Source organism: Lichenostomus cassidix, chromosome 17 (assembly GCF_008360975.1).
Source record: "Lichenostomus cassidix isolate B80296 chromosome 17, HeHo_3.0, whole genome shotgun sequence".
NCBI classification, from domain to species: domain Eukaryota; kingdom Metazoa; phylum Chordata; class Aves; order Passeriformes; family Meliphagidae; genus Lichenostomus; species Lichenostomus cassidix.
In genome coordinates, this window is record NC_139497.1 from 9,766,902 (window position 1) to 9,781,481 (window position 14,580).

Below are 14,580 nucleotides of genomic sequence, written 5' to 3' on the forward strand. Positions count from 1 at the left end.
TCTCCAGGCTGAACAACCCCAATTCTCTCAGTCTTTCCTCACAAAAGAGCTGCTGACCACACAGACTCCCTTCTTGTGCCTGGGATTCCATGGCCCACCTTGGGGCATTGCCACACTGGGGTCTTCATATGGCAGGGGATTTGGAGGCTGAAGGAGAACTTGGAAAGGCAGGAATGAGCTCTGGGGATGAGCAGGGGCACTGCACAGGCTCCCTGCTCCATGTGGGAGTTCCTAGGGATGATGCTGCATCCCTAAGGCTGCGAGGGAATTCTGCCCCACAAGTGAAGAGGAGGGAGAATCAGCACCTCTCGAGATCCCAACACCTGATGGAGTGACACAGTCCCCAAACTGGGGTTTTTGAAGAGACAAAATATCTGCTGTGAGGGAAGAGAGAAGAAGTTGAGCAAAAATCTGTTTGTTTTACAGACTGAATTCCAGATTAAAGTGTGGAGCTCCCAGAAGTGCTGGTGTTCACTGTGCCAACCATGACATGATTGAAACCCATGGCACATTCACCCAGATCAGAAACTGGGCTTTAACAGGGTGTTGTCTCTTCAGGGAATAGACCCTGGGGTTTTCTCTGCCTCCCCATTTCCGTGTTTTCAGGATCTTGCTTGTGTTTTATTTTTCTGTGAAAGCCTCTTTCTCCATTATGACAATATTTTTATTTAGCAAAAACGACGGATCTTATGTAATTCTGTGCCTTCTGGAGCTAAAGGTCAAACATTGCAGGAAAACATAAGCCTTGGCAGGAGCCTTTGCTTGTTGAAGCTTTCCAGCTTCCAGCATTTTGGATACTTCCGTAACAAATGAGTCTAAATAGGAAAAGCTGGTCCAAGTCCATTTGCTCTTTTTGAGCTTCTTTCCCTCCTCTGGAATTGCTCAAAGCTCTTCCTCTCCCTCGCAGTTCCTGGAGTGCTGTGTCCAGCTCTGGGGTCCCAACACAGGAAGGACACAGAGCTGCTGGGACAAGTCCAGAGGAGATCACAGAGATGATCACAGGGGATGGAGCAGCTCTTCCAGGAGGAAAGACTGAGGGAGTTGGGACTGTTCGGCCTGGAGAAGACTTTGGGGGAGGCCTTAAAGTCCCTTCTAAGACCTAAAGGGGCTCCAGGAGAGCTGGAGAGGGGCTTTGCACAAGGGTCTGGAGCGACAGGACAAGGGGGAATGGCTTCCCACTGCCAGAGGGAGCATTAGATGGGATGTTGGGAAGGAATTCCTCCCTGGGAGGATGGGGAGGCCCTGGCACAGGGTGCCCAGAGAAGCTGTGGCTGCTCCTGGATCCCTGGAAGTGTCCAAGGCCAGTTTCAATGGGGTTTGGAGCAGCCTGGGATAGTGGAAGGTGTCCCTGCCCATGGCAGGAGGGGTGGAACTGGATGAACTTGAAGGTTCCTTCCAACCCGAGCCAGTCTCTGATTCTTGATTCCAGCAGCACTGGACAAACCCACACAGCTCTTCCCTGACACTGCTGTCTGAAGAGGCACTGAAATCCCATTTAATCTGGACTGCACTCCCAGAGAAGGATCTGTACACTTGGCCAATCTCTCTCATCCTGTTACTCGTCTTTTGCAGGTGAACAGGAGGTGCAGATTAGGACCTGCTGTTCCTGGTGGACACAAACTTGAGCAAGAGCCTGAAATGTGTCATTGCCACCATGAAGACCAGTGACACCTTGGGCTGCCATGAAAGATAAAGCACTGCTAGGAGCTCAAGGCAGGTGATTCTCCAGGTGAGGACACAGCCAGGGCACTGGGATCTGGGCTTCTTGTTGTGCTGGGCTCCCCAGGAACCCTCCTGCTGTGCCTTGTGACCCACCCCAGCGCCAGCCAGGGGCCATCCCAGTGTGGTTCATCATTTTCACAGCCCTCATTGTCATGATCTTCCAGCTGGTACATGAACAGCTGTGCCAAGATTCAGTGCCAAGATTTTAATTTCTCCTCCTGCGTGCACCCTCAGCATCCCACAGGGACACTCCCCACCCTTCATGCCCTGTCACAGCTCTGCAGGTTGGTGATATTCTCCTGCAAAGCCAAATGTAATGAATCATAGAAGAAATCCTCTCCCAATGATGTCCAGAGGGATCACACCTACACCAAGGCTTTCCAGGCAGATGGAAGCTGTCCCAGAGCTGCCAGCTGTGCCCAGGCATGGCTGGGACACATGGCCTTACCAGGGAGGCTGAGCTGCAGGTGGATGGACACATGCTGTTCCATCTCCCCTCCTTCCTGGGGTTGTTCCATCTCCCCTCCTGCCTGGAGAGGCTGTTCCCTGTGCTGGGATTGATGGCACAGGGAGTCCAGTGCCTCAGGGAGGGGCAGGGCTGAGCCCCAGTGCGGCAACAAAGCCATTTTTATGGGTCCCAAAAGCAGCAGCTGAAATGTCACCTGACACTGATCCTGCTCGTCACTGATCCATGTGTTTGGGCTCTCCAGGGGCCCGAGGTGTCCTCCTGGTGACCTGTCTGCAGCTGTCAGTGCATTCCATGGTGCTGGATGGGATCTCTCGGGCCATGCCCATGGGAAGGATCTGCTGGTGGAACCAGAGTAGGGTCCTGCTGCTCCTGTCGCTCCGAGCAGTGCCCATGGAAAGCTGCTCCAGCTTCCACAGCAGCTGCAGGAGGGACAGGGGAGGATAAACGACTGAAAAACCAGAGCTGGACAGGACAGGAGTGGTGAGAGCCAAGCTCCAGGAGCAGGAGCTGCTGAAGATGCTGTGGGATCCCAGGAGAGGGAACTTTGGAGTTTGGGGGAGGATGGGTGTGGAAGTGACCTGGTTCCGAAATGAAAGAGAAAATGAACTGGGGTGTGTGGGTGGTTTGTGAGGTGATTTAGTGATAACTCAGTGCTGTTTGAACACTGAAATCCTGGAGTGTATCCACGACCTGTGGACAGTGGGTCACTGTCACAGCAGCACAGCTCCTGTCCTGCTCACAGCCCTGGACAGATGCTCTGCTCCAGTGACTCACAGCACCTCGGAATGGCCAAGTTTGGGAAGGATCTCTGCAGGGCTCCTGTCCAACAATTCCAACCCTGCAACCTTGCACAGACCTTTCCCTGGCGGGGAGCAGCCACCTCCCAGCTGGCATCCAAGCCCTGGTCCTGCTGAGCTCCTTCCAGAGGTGCTTCACATCCTGTGGGACTGTGACAGGACCAGGCCTTGCCACTCATGCCCGCCTCTGGCACTTCCTTGGCCTGCAGGACACACCTGCCAGGTTCTTTCCCACACATTTTTTTTGCCTTTGCCACTGCCCAGCAGCCTGGAAAAGGGCTGGAAGCCTCATGGAATTTTCTTTTTAAGGAATTCTTGGCTGGTGACATGTTCCCTCTGCTGCCCAGCACAATGTGGGGAAGGGAGGCAGGTGCTGCTTCCCCCTGAATAGCTGAGCAACAGGAAACTCCCTCAGGGATTTCCAGGGTGTAATGCCAGGAAATGGGGCTGCCAGGCACCTGCCTCCTGCCTCCCAGCAGTCGGATTACCCAAAGCCCCTCAGGCTCCCTCCCTGCCCCTGGGCCCCTGCATCCCTCTCCAGGCTCCTTGCAGCCCTTTTCACTCACCTCCCACTTCCCTAACGAGGTTCCTGTGAGCTGCTCTGCATGGCCACAAACTTCTAGGATTTCTCATTGTTTCATTCCCCCGTGCTCAGGGGAAGGGGCTGGTAATGTCCATGACTGTTCTGAAAAAATACAGGGCTGCCTTTCCCTGCTCCCACTGCCTCCTGCACAGCCTCAGGCAGGATTGTCCCTTGGATATCTCTCACAGCCACCTACCAATTAGGTGGATCTTTCTCTGAAGACAACTGAGCTTTTTGGGGCATCCCATTGTTGTAATGGCAGGAATGAAGGATTTCTGAAAGGCTGAACTGATCACTGAGTGTGACCTCAGTGTGGTCACTCGTGCTGCACATCCTGTGTTTTGTGGCTGCCTCAGGAACCTGCTGCAGCTCCCACAGAGCCCCTGCCACGCATGGATGCTCATCACGGGGAAAACTTTGCATTTGTTCAGTAAAACACTTCTGCTTTTGATTTTCTTGCTCCACATCTCTGAGTTATGCTCAGCCCATCCCTTGTTGTGAAACCCCTGCTCCTGCTGTGTTTGTTTTCCTTGTGATGCTCCTCGCCCCCAGCATCCCAACATTGCCCAGGGAGCTGGGAGGATCTGCAGGTGCACAGCCCACTCCTTCCAGTCTGGAAACCCTGGGCGTTTTTAGCTCAGCCTTAGCTGTGATCCGGGAATGTGGGGCAAGAGGTGAACTGCAGGGGAGTGAATGAAATACCAAATCTCCGAACTCTCTGTGGGCTGCAGAGAAAGGTGAGACCTTTCCAGCTGAACCGGTTCTGTGAGGACACAGCTCAGGAGTCAGAGCCCAAGAAAATGAAGAGGAAAAACCCTGCAGGTACTGCAGGGCTCTTTGACAACTGTTTTCTTATGTAGTGTCGTAAATATTTTCTCTTTTCCATTTGATGCTCAAGCTGAGTCAACCCCAAAGCTGCACTTGCTGTTTGGTGCAGATTCATCTCCAAGACCCATACGTGCTGTGGGGGGCTCTAGGACATAACCCAGTGACCCTGCAGGATTTTACAGCCTCAGGCATTTTGCAAGAATCAGAACTTCAATTCCTAAATGCTTCTGTGAACCCAAATGTTGGTGTTGCCACAATTCCCCCTCAGAGCACAGCCTTCAGGAGGGTCAGAAGCATGGCCATGGTGCTCCTGTTGGGCAATGCTCTGCCACAACTGCTGATGGCTGTCCTTGGTCCTCACCTTGACCATTTCCTGCCTTGCTTTCCCTGTTCCTCACTTGGATCAATCCCAGCCTTCCCTGTTCCTCACCTGGATCACTCCCTGCCTCGCCTTTCCCAGGCTCAGGGTTTTTCCAGCCAAAATACCCTCTGTTTTCCTGACCTTACTCTCCTCTCCACAGAGCACTGGTGGGTGCCAGCTGGTGTCATTTGTCCCTCCCTCGCCTTGTGCACCCAAATCTGGCCCTTGCCTTTGATTTCCATATCCTTTGGTGAGTATTTCGGCTGGAAGTTTAATGTAGTAAATGCTCCTGATCTTTGCATTCGGCACCAACACCTTCCCCTGTGAAATCTCAAGGAGATCTTGTTTGTACTCCAGGTGGGGAATATGTAAAAGTAGCACTTTCTAGTATGAGTCACTGCCTCAGTGCTTGATTAATTCTCTATTTCTGAAGCTCTGATGAAACAAAATGGTTGGAAGCCCCAGAGGGGAGCTGTGGTACAGGAGAAAATAGAAGCTGCAGAACAGAGTGTAGCTTAAATTAGTGGGATCAGAAGGAAAGGACTTAAACCGGGGGTTGCTATCAGAATATATCAATACTCTCACCTTGCAGAAAGGACATGGCCTTGTCCCAAAGTGAAAAGCCAAAAGAGCTTGTCCTGCAAGACAGCAGGAATTGTGCCTGAATCCCATCAGCAACACTTCTGTGGGAACATCTTCCCATGAGCTTAGAGGTCCAACAACATCATATCCAACAGACATGGCACAGATGTGTCTATGGACTGTGACTGAGTCCAGCAGGGAAAAGTGTTCCTGGAATCAGGAATGGCTCCAGTGCAGAAGAGATTCTGGACTACATCCAGGGGCTGGACGAGATCCAGGGCTGGACTCAGGGCTCCAGTGAGGATAAAATTCACCTTGGGACACTGGCTCAGGATACACAATGTCTGCACTCAGCAGAGCACAGCCCAGAGAAAGGGCTGCAGCCTCTCAGGCTGTGCTGGCTGAGCCTCTGCCCTGGGGCTGCAAGAGGGGCTGAAATGGAGCCAAGGCTGCATTTTGGCATCTGCTGGCTGGGGCCAGGGGGCTGAATTTGCCATTAATGTTCCATGAAATATAAAACAAGAGTTGAGGTCGTCTCTGGACTTCATTAACACTTTGAAAAGCCAAGGGGAATATCACATTTGACTGCGGGGCCAGAGCAAGTCAGCAGAGAATCTAACATTTCAGTTCCCACTCTGAAAAGCCCAACAGCTTTGTTTCAGTTCTGACTGCACATTCCAAAATCAACGGAGACAACCAGTTACTGTGAAAAAAAAGGGCATTGCCAATGAAACCAACTGAAAAGGTTCATTCTGTTCTCTTTGGGGATATTCACCCTCTTTTGTTTATGCTCAGTCTATGAATTTCATGGCAGAAAAGGAATTCCTTGAAACTGATCCTCTAACTTCTCAATGCCTCATATTCACACGGTGTAGGCTAAAGTTCTGGTCTCAGCCTTGGGAAGAACATGGGATGGACCCTGAGCCGATACGGCCAGATGAGTGTTAATAACAAAATAATTACACTGTTTTCCCCTAGCAGCTGCCAATTGTGCCTGGATCAGGAAGTTCCTGAATGGTTCCCAGGAAAATTCGCCCTGCAAACACAACCAGACTCACTGACAGGAGGTGGTTTTCTTCCATAGTGAATGTGCCACCCCTGACAGCACTGGGAGCACTCGGATGGACACCCATGGGATCTGTGGGGTGTCCTGAAAAGCCCCAAGCACCGAGAGCAGCTTGTTTGTGCTCAGGGCTGGGGAAACCTTCCCTGCACTGCAGCTGAGCTGAGCTGTGTCCCTGCAAAGTGCCTCCTGCTGCTCCCACTGCTGGGGAGGGGGAAAGGGAGAAACACGGGAAAATAAGAGCAACCACCTTAAGCAGCTCTGCCTTCCTGAGAGAGGAAACACAAGGCTCACTTGAGAGAGGAAGCCAATTCCAGTCTCCTTAATCATCCTCTGGGTTCATTGTTCAGGTGTGATACTGGTGATGAACTGGGGAATTACAGCTGTGGGTGTGCTGCAAACCCAAGGGCCCGACTGAGACTGGGACTCATAATTGCCCTCCAGTCCCCAGAAACCCTTGAAACGCTTTGGTTACGGCAGCTGAGAAAACAAAACAAAATGCGCTTCACCTCCGTCCTGGGCGGAAGCAGGAGAATTCCTTGGCAATGGGAGATCCTTTTGTGCAACTGGTTCTACAAGGCAGCAAAGAGCCCAGCTGGGAAGGAAAGCTGTGGGAAAGCTTCGTTTGGACCCATCATCAGCTTGTGTCTTGGACCTGAAGAAAAAGGATTCTCTGTAGTTTCGCTGAATGTTTTCCAGGGAATGCTTCTTTGCTGGGAGCTCCAGCAAATCCAGGTGCTGCCCTCTCATGGCAATGGGAGCCCCGAGGCTGATGCAGTGCAGGAGAGGCTGGACCACGCTGCAGGCTTTCAGAAGCCCGGTTTGATGCTGGTGCTGATGCTCTGCCTCTCTGGGACTGTGGGTAACCTGGAAGGTTTTGCCAAGAGGGGACAAAACTCTTGGAGCTGAGCGGCCGGGCAATGCTTTCCCACCACCTGCCTGCCCTGGGAGGAGGACTGATGGAGGACTAATGCCTCCTGGTGGTCCCAGACAATCCCACCGGCAGTGTGGGAATGGTCTGTGCACTTTCCACTGCCAGCAAGGGCTCCTGGCTGCTGGGATGCTTAGGGAAGTCCCAGCAGGAACCTGGAAGTGTCCATGGAGACTCACGGGTCATCAAATGGGAATGCTCAGAAAGGGCAAAGGGGCAGAAGGCAAAGGCTGGGAAATGAGGGAAGGGGAAAGGCAGAGGTGATTCTCTGGACTGCCAGGCAGGAGCAACAGGAGAGCTGGGGGCAGCTTTGGGCACCACAGGGTAAGAACCAAAGCTGTTAGAAAGTGTCCAAAGGAGGGACACGACAATGGTGAAGGATCTTGAGGAGAAGCCAGTGAGGAGCAGCTGAGGGCACTGGGATTGTTCAGGTGGAGCAGAGGAGGCTGAGCTCAGACCTGAGCAGGAGCTGCAGCTCCTCCTGAGGGACCGCTTGATCTCTGTTCTGAGACAGGGACAGACCCAGGGAATGGCTGGAGCTGTGTCAGGGGAGGGTTAGGTTGGATATTGGGAAAAGGTTCTTCCCCCAGAGGGTGCTGGGCACTGCCCAGGCTCCCCAGGGAATGGGCACAGCCTGAGGCTGCCAGAGCTCCAGGAGCCTTTGGACAATCAGGGTGAGGTTGCTGGGGTGTCTGTGCAGGGCCAGGAGCTGGATTCATGATGGATCCCTCCCAGCTGAGGGGATTCCATGATTCTGCTGGCTAACAAAACTGGAGCCCACTGGAGAATCGCTGAAAGCTTCAGCTCTGAAGAATCTCCAGACAGACCCAGACCAGGTGAGAAGGGAAGAACCAAACCTGACATGTGACTAAAGAGAAACCACAGCCCAGGGCTTGAGGTCCTGCTGGGATTTGGGGGAAGGCAGGGGTGGGGCTGTACCCCCACGGCTCAGCTCCCCCCAGCCTGTTTCCCCCAGAAAAGTGTGGAGGGACAGATAACTCTGAGCCTTGACTCACAGACAGTGAAGAGAAAGACTTGTCCCTCTGCTCTGACATGCCCCAGCAGCACTGCAGGTAGGACAGGCCACCAGCATTGTCACCTGGAGATGCACGGAGACAAAAACTCTTCTTTGGGTTAAAAATGCTGTGGGAAATGGGGAAAACCTGGAGATGGTCTGGTGGAGTGCAAAAGATGCTGTTGTGCACTGCAATCCATGGTGGTGATAGACGTGTGGTTGTGGCTGTGATGGTGCAGAGATATTTCATCAGGGCAGTTGTATCAATGTCAAAGAAATTCAATAACGGCCTTACAGAAATAATGAAATTGTCATTTCTACTGAGAGACAGTTGTGAGCAAATGCAGCACAGCCAGGGCCATCTCCAGACTTTGCCCTTCTGCTTTTTGCAAAGCGTCACCCCCAGGCTCCGGGCTGAGCTGCTGTGCTGGCAATGGGCAGCAGCATCGCCAGCATTGTGCTCTGTGCTTCCTCTGCTCCTGCAAGGCTTAGGCTAAGCCAGGCTCATCTGACCCAGCGGATTGAAAATAATTGAAGGGAAACAAAGAGAAATTCTAAGCTTTCCTCAGAAACCTATTAAAGTCCCTGTCATTTACTCGGAACACATGAAATAGCCTTTTTTACAGGCATTTTGCTGAGCACAAAAGCTACTTTCAATAACACAGGAAGGGAAAAATCATTACAAACTTGCAAGAATCAAGGACCATCTTGCAGAATCTCTTTGTCATGAAACAAATTATGAAAGGCTATAAATAGATGACCATTATTAGAACAAGGAGCTCTCTAACTGGGCTCTCTGCACAGGGAATGAACTGCTTCCCTCCCAGCCAGGGGGGAGCTGGGGCAATCAGCAGGTACGTCACAAGCTCTCCAGGGTGCAGGAGAAAGCAGAATTAAAGTCCTTGCCCTCTGCTCCTGAAAATGGGAGAAGCATTTGGAGAAACAAGTTACTTAAAAGATTTAAAAATACACACAATACACACAGGCACTCACCCACGACAGGATGGGGCTGAACTTGGACAAGGTCACACCCTGGAGGTGCCCAAGGCCAGGTTGGGTGGGGTTAGAGCAACCTGGGATGGTGGAATGGTTTAAAGTACCTTCCAACCCAAACCATCCCAGGATTCTGTGATTCTATGATGTCACTGATGAACAGAACACAGGACAGGAGCTCTGGGCTCAAGCAGTCTGGATGTGTTATCCAGCTCCTCCATAACCTCTTGCTTCACTTTCTCACCTCTCATGGGATTTCCTCCTCCTTGGCTACTTGAAAAAATGACTTCTCTGAGTTTTAGATTTTTTTTTTTTAAATTCCAGCCACACATATTCATTCCTGCTCATCATGTAATTGAGTTTGAATAGTTCTTTCTCCTGGTTGTTTACTCCTGTGGTATTTCTGAGTTTCTCATGTCTACTTTTAGCCTTCCTGTGGAGAGACTAAACACAAGAAACTCCTTCCATCTCCCCCTCCAAGGCAGACCTGCCATTCCTCCTGGCAGATTCCTACCCCATTCTGGATCTGCCCTTCAGTTCTGTTTGTATGGCAGGGTGCCCAGGGCTTTTTAAAGTTGGGTTCAATCGGCAGTAACTGCTTTTTATAGTTTAGTTAAATTTGCAGTGACTACAACAATCCCATGTTCTTTCCCAGGTTTTTCATGGAGTTATAGCCCACAGGAATGAGGATGTTTGCTCATATTCCAACTGCCCTGAGTGGGTCAGTGGAATCTCCCTGGCTGAGTCCAGGAGAATCATAATGTCAGTGTTAAACCTTGAGGGCTCTGCCATGGAAAAGACAAAATATGGAAAATTTCCAAGATATGGAATTTTTAAGAGTGAGCATCACAGTCAAGGAGAGACTGGGAGCTGCAGCAGTTCCAGAACTGGGTCTTGTTCCAACCATACTGGATGCTCAGGAGGAGTCTTGAAAACCTGTCCCACTGGTCTATGGCTTTGAGACATTTTCACCAGTGCTGTTACCTGTCTACGGGTGCTCTCATCTGCTGCTTTGGGGTTTTCTCCTTGAACAGGGTGAAATCCTTTCCAGACATTCATGCAGCAACATTTGGGATGTGGTGATCACCTTTTCATTCTGTGCCTGTGTCCTGCATGGAGATGAGCTCTGCCAGCTGCCAGGGCTGCTGTGCTTGCAAGAGAAGGATTCCAAAGAGAAGGACTGCCCAAAGGAATGGGCAGTCAAATGGGCCACCAAGATTTTCAGGACCTCTGGGAAGATGGCAGGACCACATTACATCAGGTTTTAGTGTCTGCATTCAGCCTTCGGGGCAGACAGAAGCTCTCCCTGGAGCTGTAGAAGTGCTGTACTTTATGCTCTTTTCAGGCCTTGGGGCTCAGCAGGAGCAGGCAGTGATTGCAGAGGTTCCAGGAGATCCCAGAAACACTGAGGATGGAAAAGACCTCTGAGATCAAGTCTAACCTCTGACCATGTCACAAAGCGCCACATCTACTTGGTTTTTGAGCACTTCCAGGGATGGTGATTCCACCACACCCCTGGGGAACCTTTTCCAGTGCTGAAAAGGCAGAGACGTGACAATGTCCCTTGGAAAAAGTTTGCACCAAGGCACTGGAGAAGTCATCTTGGATGTGAGTGGAAGATGTGCACAGAGGTCCCTGTGGATGCTGTGCAGCTCCCTGTGCCTGGCACACTGGAACGTGGAGCTGTCATTGGAGATTCTCTCTGCTCTCCAGGGATGAAGGAACTTTGTCCTCTCTGCATTTGAAGGGGAAAACTTGCTCCACATCCACTGCAAAGTGTGAAGGAACCTGTGAGCATTTCCCGTTATCTCTTTTATTTTTTGCTGGTTGTTTGTTGTGAGTAATTTTTATTCCTTGGGTTTGTGTTTGATTTTCTCTGAAATGCTGGTTTGGCTTCCCCAGAGATGTGAGCAGAAGGACTGGGAGGGCAGCAGGTGCTTTCCTCCCTCTGAAACATCCCCAGGGTGGCTCTCCAGCTGAGCAAAGAGCCCACATCCCTTTGCACAGCTGCTGGATTTCAGTGGTTTCCCTGTGTAGTTCAGGTGTGTAGGGAAGCAGGGGCTGAGGAGGGAACAGCTGCAGGACAAGAGGATGGGCAGTGGGAAGGGAATGGTGCAAACTGGTGCTCCATGCAGAATCTCTGACAGCCGCAGTCACCCTTTCTCTATGATGCAAACAAAACATTTCCTATTTGATTTTTTAAAACATTACTGTTAAACCCACAATATCATGTTGGGAATAATCGATTGAGCGTATTCATTATGGGAGAACTGGAAAATAGATAAACTTGGGACATTTTTTTCCCACTGGGAATTCTGCAGTCCTACCAACTTTATTAATTATTTTTCCTGTGGCTGAGGCTACAAAGCTGCCCTTTGATCCCTTTGTATGTTAGATTTTAACATAAGTGTCAATTGTACTTCTAAGTCCAAAACCTCTTAAAACATGGGAACATTTTCACTGGCTTTGGCTCAAAGCTTCCCTCCCTGGATTAAACTATTTGCAGTTTCCCACACGACTTAAGAAATGGATTAATTGAGGCATTTGTGGCCCTCACTAGACCTGAACTGGAGGCAGAAATACAGCTCTGTAACACAGCCCTTGGATTAGGGCACCTCGATGGTGCAAGGCTGCTGGGCCACAAAATTCAGTGTTGTTTATAAGGAAATAAATGATTTCTCTGTCCAGCTTGATGGAACCCTTGGAGGGAGACCCAGGAATGAAAAGTATTCCAGAGAAATGTGCAGAGTCCAGGATGGGTTTTAAAAATAGAAAGGATATTCTGAAGTTGTGAGAAGAATATGAATAACAAGTTTTCACAGATAGACAGGAAAAGACCTTTAAATCTCCCTAAACACAGCAATAAAGCCTGTCTGGGTGTGAATTGGGCAGGTCACAACCTTGTCCCTGAACAAACCCACGGGGACCAGCCTGGTCACATCCTTGTGGCAGAGCTGCACAACCTTCCCATGTCTTTGAAGATTTTTGTAGCATTTCCATCTCATGGTCAACAAATGTCATGGAATCCTAGAATCCTAGAATCTCCTGAGCTGGAAGTGACCCACCAGGATCATCCAGGAGTCCAGTCCTGTCCCTGCACAGACACCCCAACAATGCCACCCTGGGCATCCCTGGCAACATTGTCCAAACACTCCTGGAGCTCTGGCAGGCTCAGGCTGTGCCCATTCCCTGGGGACAATGAGGATGTTCCTCCTTCCCTCATTTACCTGGCTTCAGGATATGGATATAAACCACTTTGCCCTCTTTGCCCCTCTTGTCAAGCTGTGTCTTTGAAAAGCAGAACAGAAGATGATGGGTGATGGATACAAAGGGATTTTGGGGCCAGATTCACTGCTAAAAGTCATCTCTGCCCCAGGCTGTGTTCAACAAGCAGCATCAGAGGGTTTGGGCTCTGCACTGCAGCAGGGTCACTGGGAGAGGAGCTCTTACATTAAAATCAGGCACTGCAGAGATTAAGAATTCAGCCAAACACATCCTGAACATTTGTCGCCCTTGCACAGGAAGGAAAGACATTAATTTTTCAGAGGATCATTTCCATCCCCACCAGGCTCAGCTAAGCTGAACCCATGAGCCTGATTGCAAAAGTGAACTTGAATCACAAAGATCTGTTTGGGTCTTGCTCTGTGGTCTCCTCTGAAAGCCAAATAAAGAGATAAAGCTGAAATGAAGGACAGGGGGAAGCCATGTAGAGCCACAACAGCCTGGAGATAAATTCACTTTTAATAAAACCCATCTGTTCTTTTTCCAGGATCTTGGGTTACAGTAACAATAACTACTGCTCATTTATTAATTGCAGATTAATGGGAACCCTGCTGGCTTCTGTTTCTTTATCCTTACTGTGATATATACAGGGGAAAGCAGGGAAATTCCTGAAGGTCACTCCTCCTGTGGAGAAAACACACCAACCCACCAAAGCTCACTTTTTTGGGACAACAGAGCTGGAAGGAACCAGCCTGAGGGGAGGCAAACAAAGCACCATGTCCCTCATGCCATCCTGTGTCACTCTCCACAAGACAGAAATCTTTCAAGCTTTTGAGCCTTCCTTCCCTCAGATGGAAAAGGCCCTTTTCAAATTCAGAAATGACCTTTTCCATCACTGGTTTGGCTCATTTGGACTCAATATAGGGAATCTATTTGAAAATGAGCAGGGAAAAGAGATGTGCAAAGGCAGAGGAAGAAATCTCATAAATCTGGACAGCCATTCATGGAGCTCAAGATGCAAAATAGGTTAATTCTTAACTATTTCTTTATTCTTAGAAATTATAACTTTCCAGCCCCACCCCCCCCAGCAGGGCTCTGTAGATGACTGATGTTACTTCTCCTCCACAAACCATATTTATAATGTTTTCGGCCAGCTCTGCAATTACTGAGCTCTGGAGCCATAATTTCATTGTCCTGCAGATATCTGAAGAGATGAGCCAGCTCTGACTGTAAATCCCTGGCAGGCATTTCAGCCTTGTCCATCAATGAGCCTCACAAAGTCTGCAGGCTCCAGAAGGCTCCAAATCCCATTACTGGGTGTTCTCCATCTCCCATTGCTGTACATCAAAAATATTCCAAGGGTACAACTCTGCCCATTGCTGGTTTCTCTTTTCCTCATTGCCTGTTCTTTGGTGTAGGTGCTGTGGGATGTTTGTATTTCTCATAGGCTGGGGTGGAACACTCCAAAAAACAACATCAGGAACATTTTGGGAACAAACATGGAAGATAAAGCAGTGAGATGTTTGCAGGAGGTGCAAACCCTCCCCAGGCTCCAGTGAGATTTGAACTCACGACCCCTGGTTTACTAGACCAGTGCTCTAACCCCTGAGCTATGGAGCCTCTGAAATTTGGGTGCTTTTGCCTCTGCAAACATTTCATATCATAATTTCCTCATAATTCCGCCGTGAAACAACACTGGCACTGCTGGAATGTGCTGCTCCAAGGATTTCCAATTCTCTTTCCAAACTGCACCACAAACCATCAGCGTCACAAAACCAGCACCACCACACCAGGTGAGCCCAAAGCTGGAGTTTACTCTGCTCCAGTTCATCCCTGTCAGGACATCAAGATGGATGATTCCCTTTTGCCCAGACAAGCAGCTTGGGAAGTTTACAAAGAAATGATGATATTGGAGCTCTTCATAGTTGTTGCACTAATTAATCAAAGAAGGAAAGAAACAGAGACCATGAAGATGTTCCAAAGGCTGGAGCACCTCTCATATGAGGAAATGCTG

The 14,580-nt window shown here is 50.0% G+C and overlaps 1 non-coding gene across 1 annotated transcript; it reads right to left on the bottom strand.

The window, feature by feature from the left end:
• Window positions 1-14,113: 14,113 nt before the first annotated feature.
• Window positions 14,114-14,186, bottom strand: TRNAT-AGU (transfer RNA threonine (anticodon AGU)). Its single transcript has one exon. It is a non-coding gene; the product is annotated as a tRNA-Thr (tRNA).
• Between the last annotated feature and the right edge of the window lie 394 nt (window positions 14,187-14,580).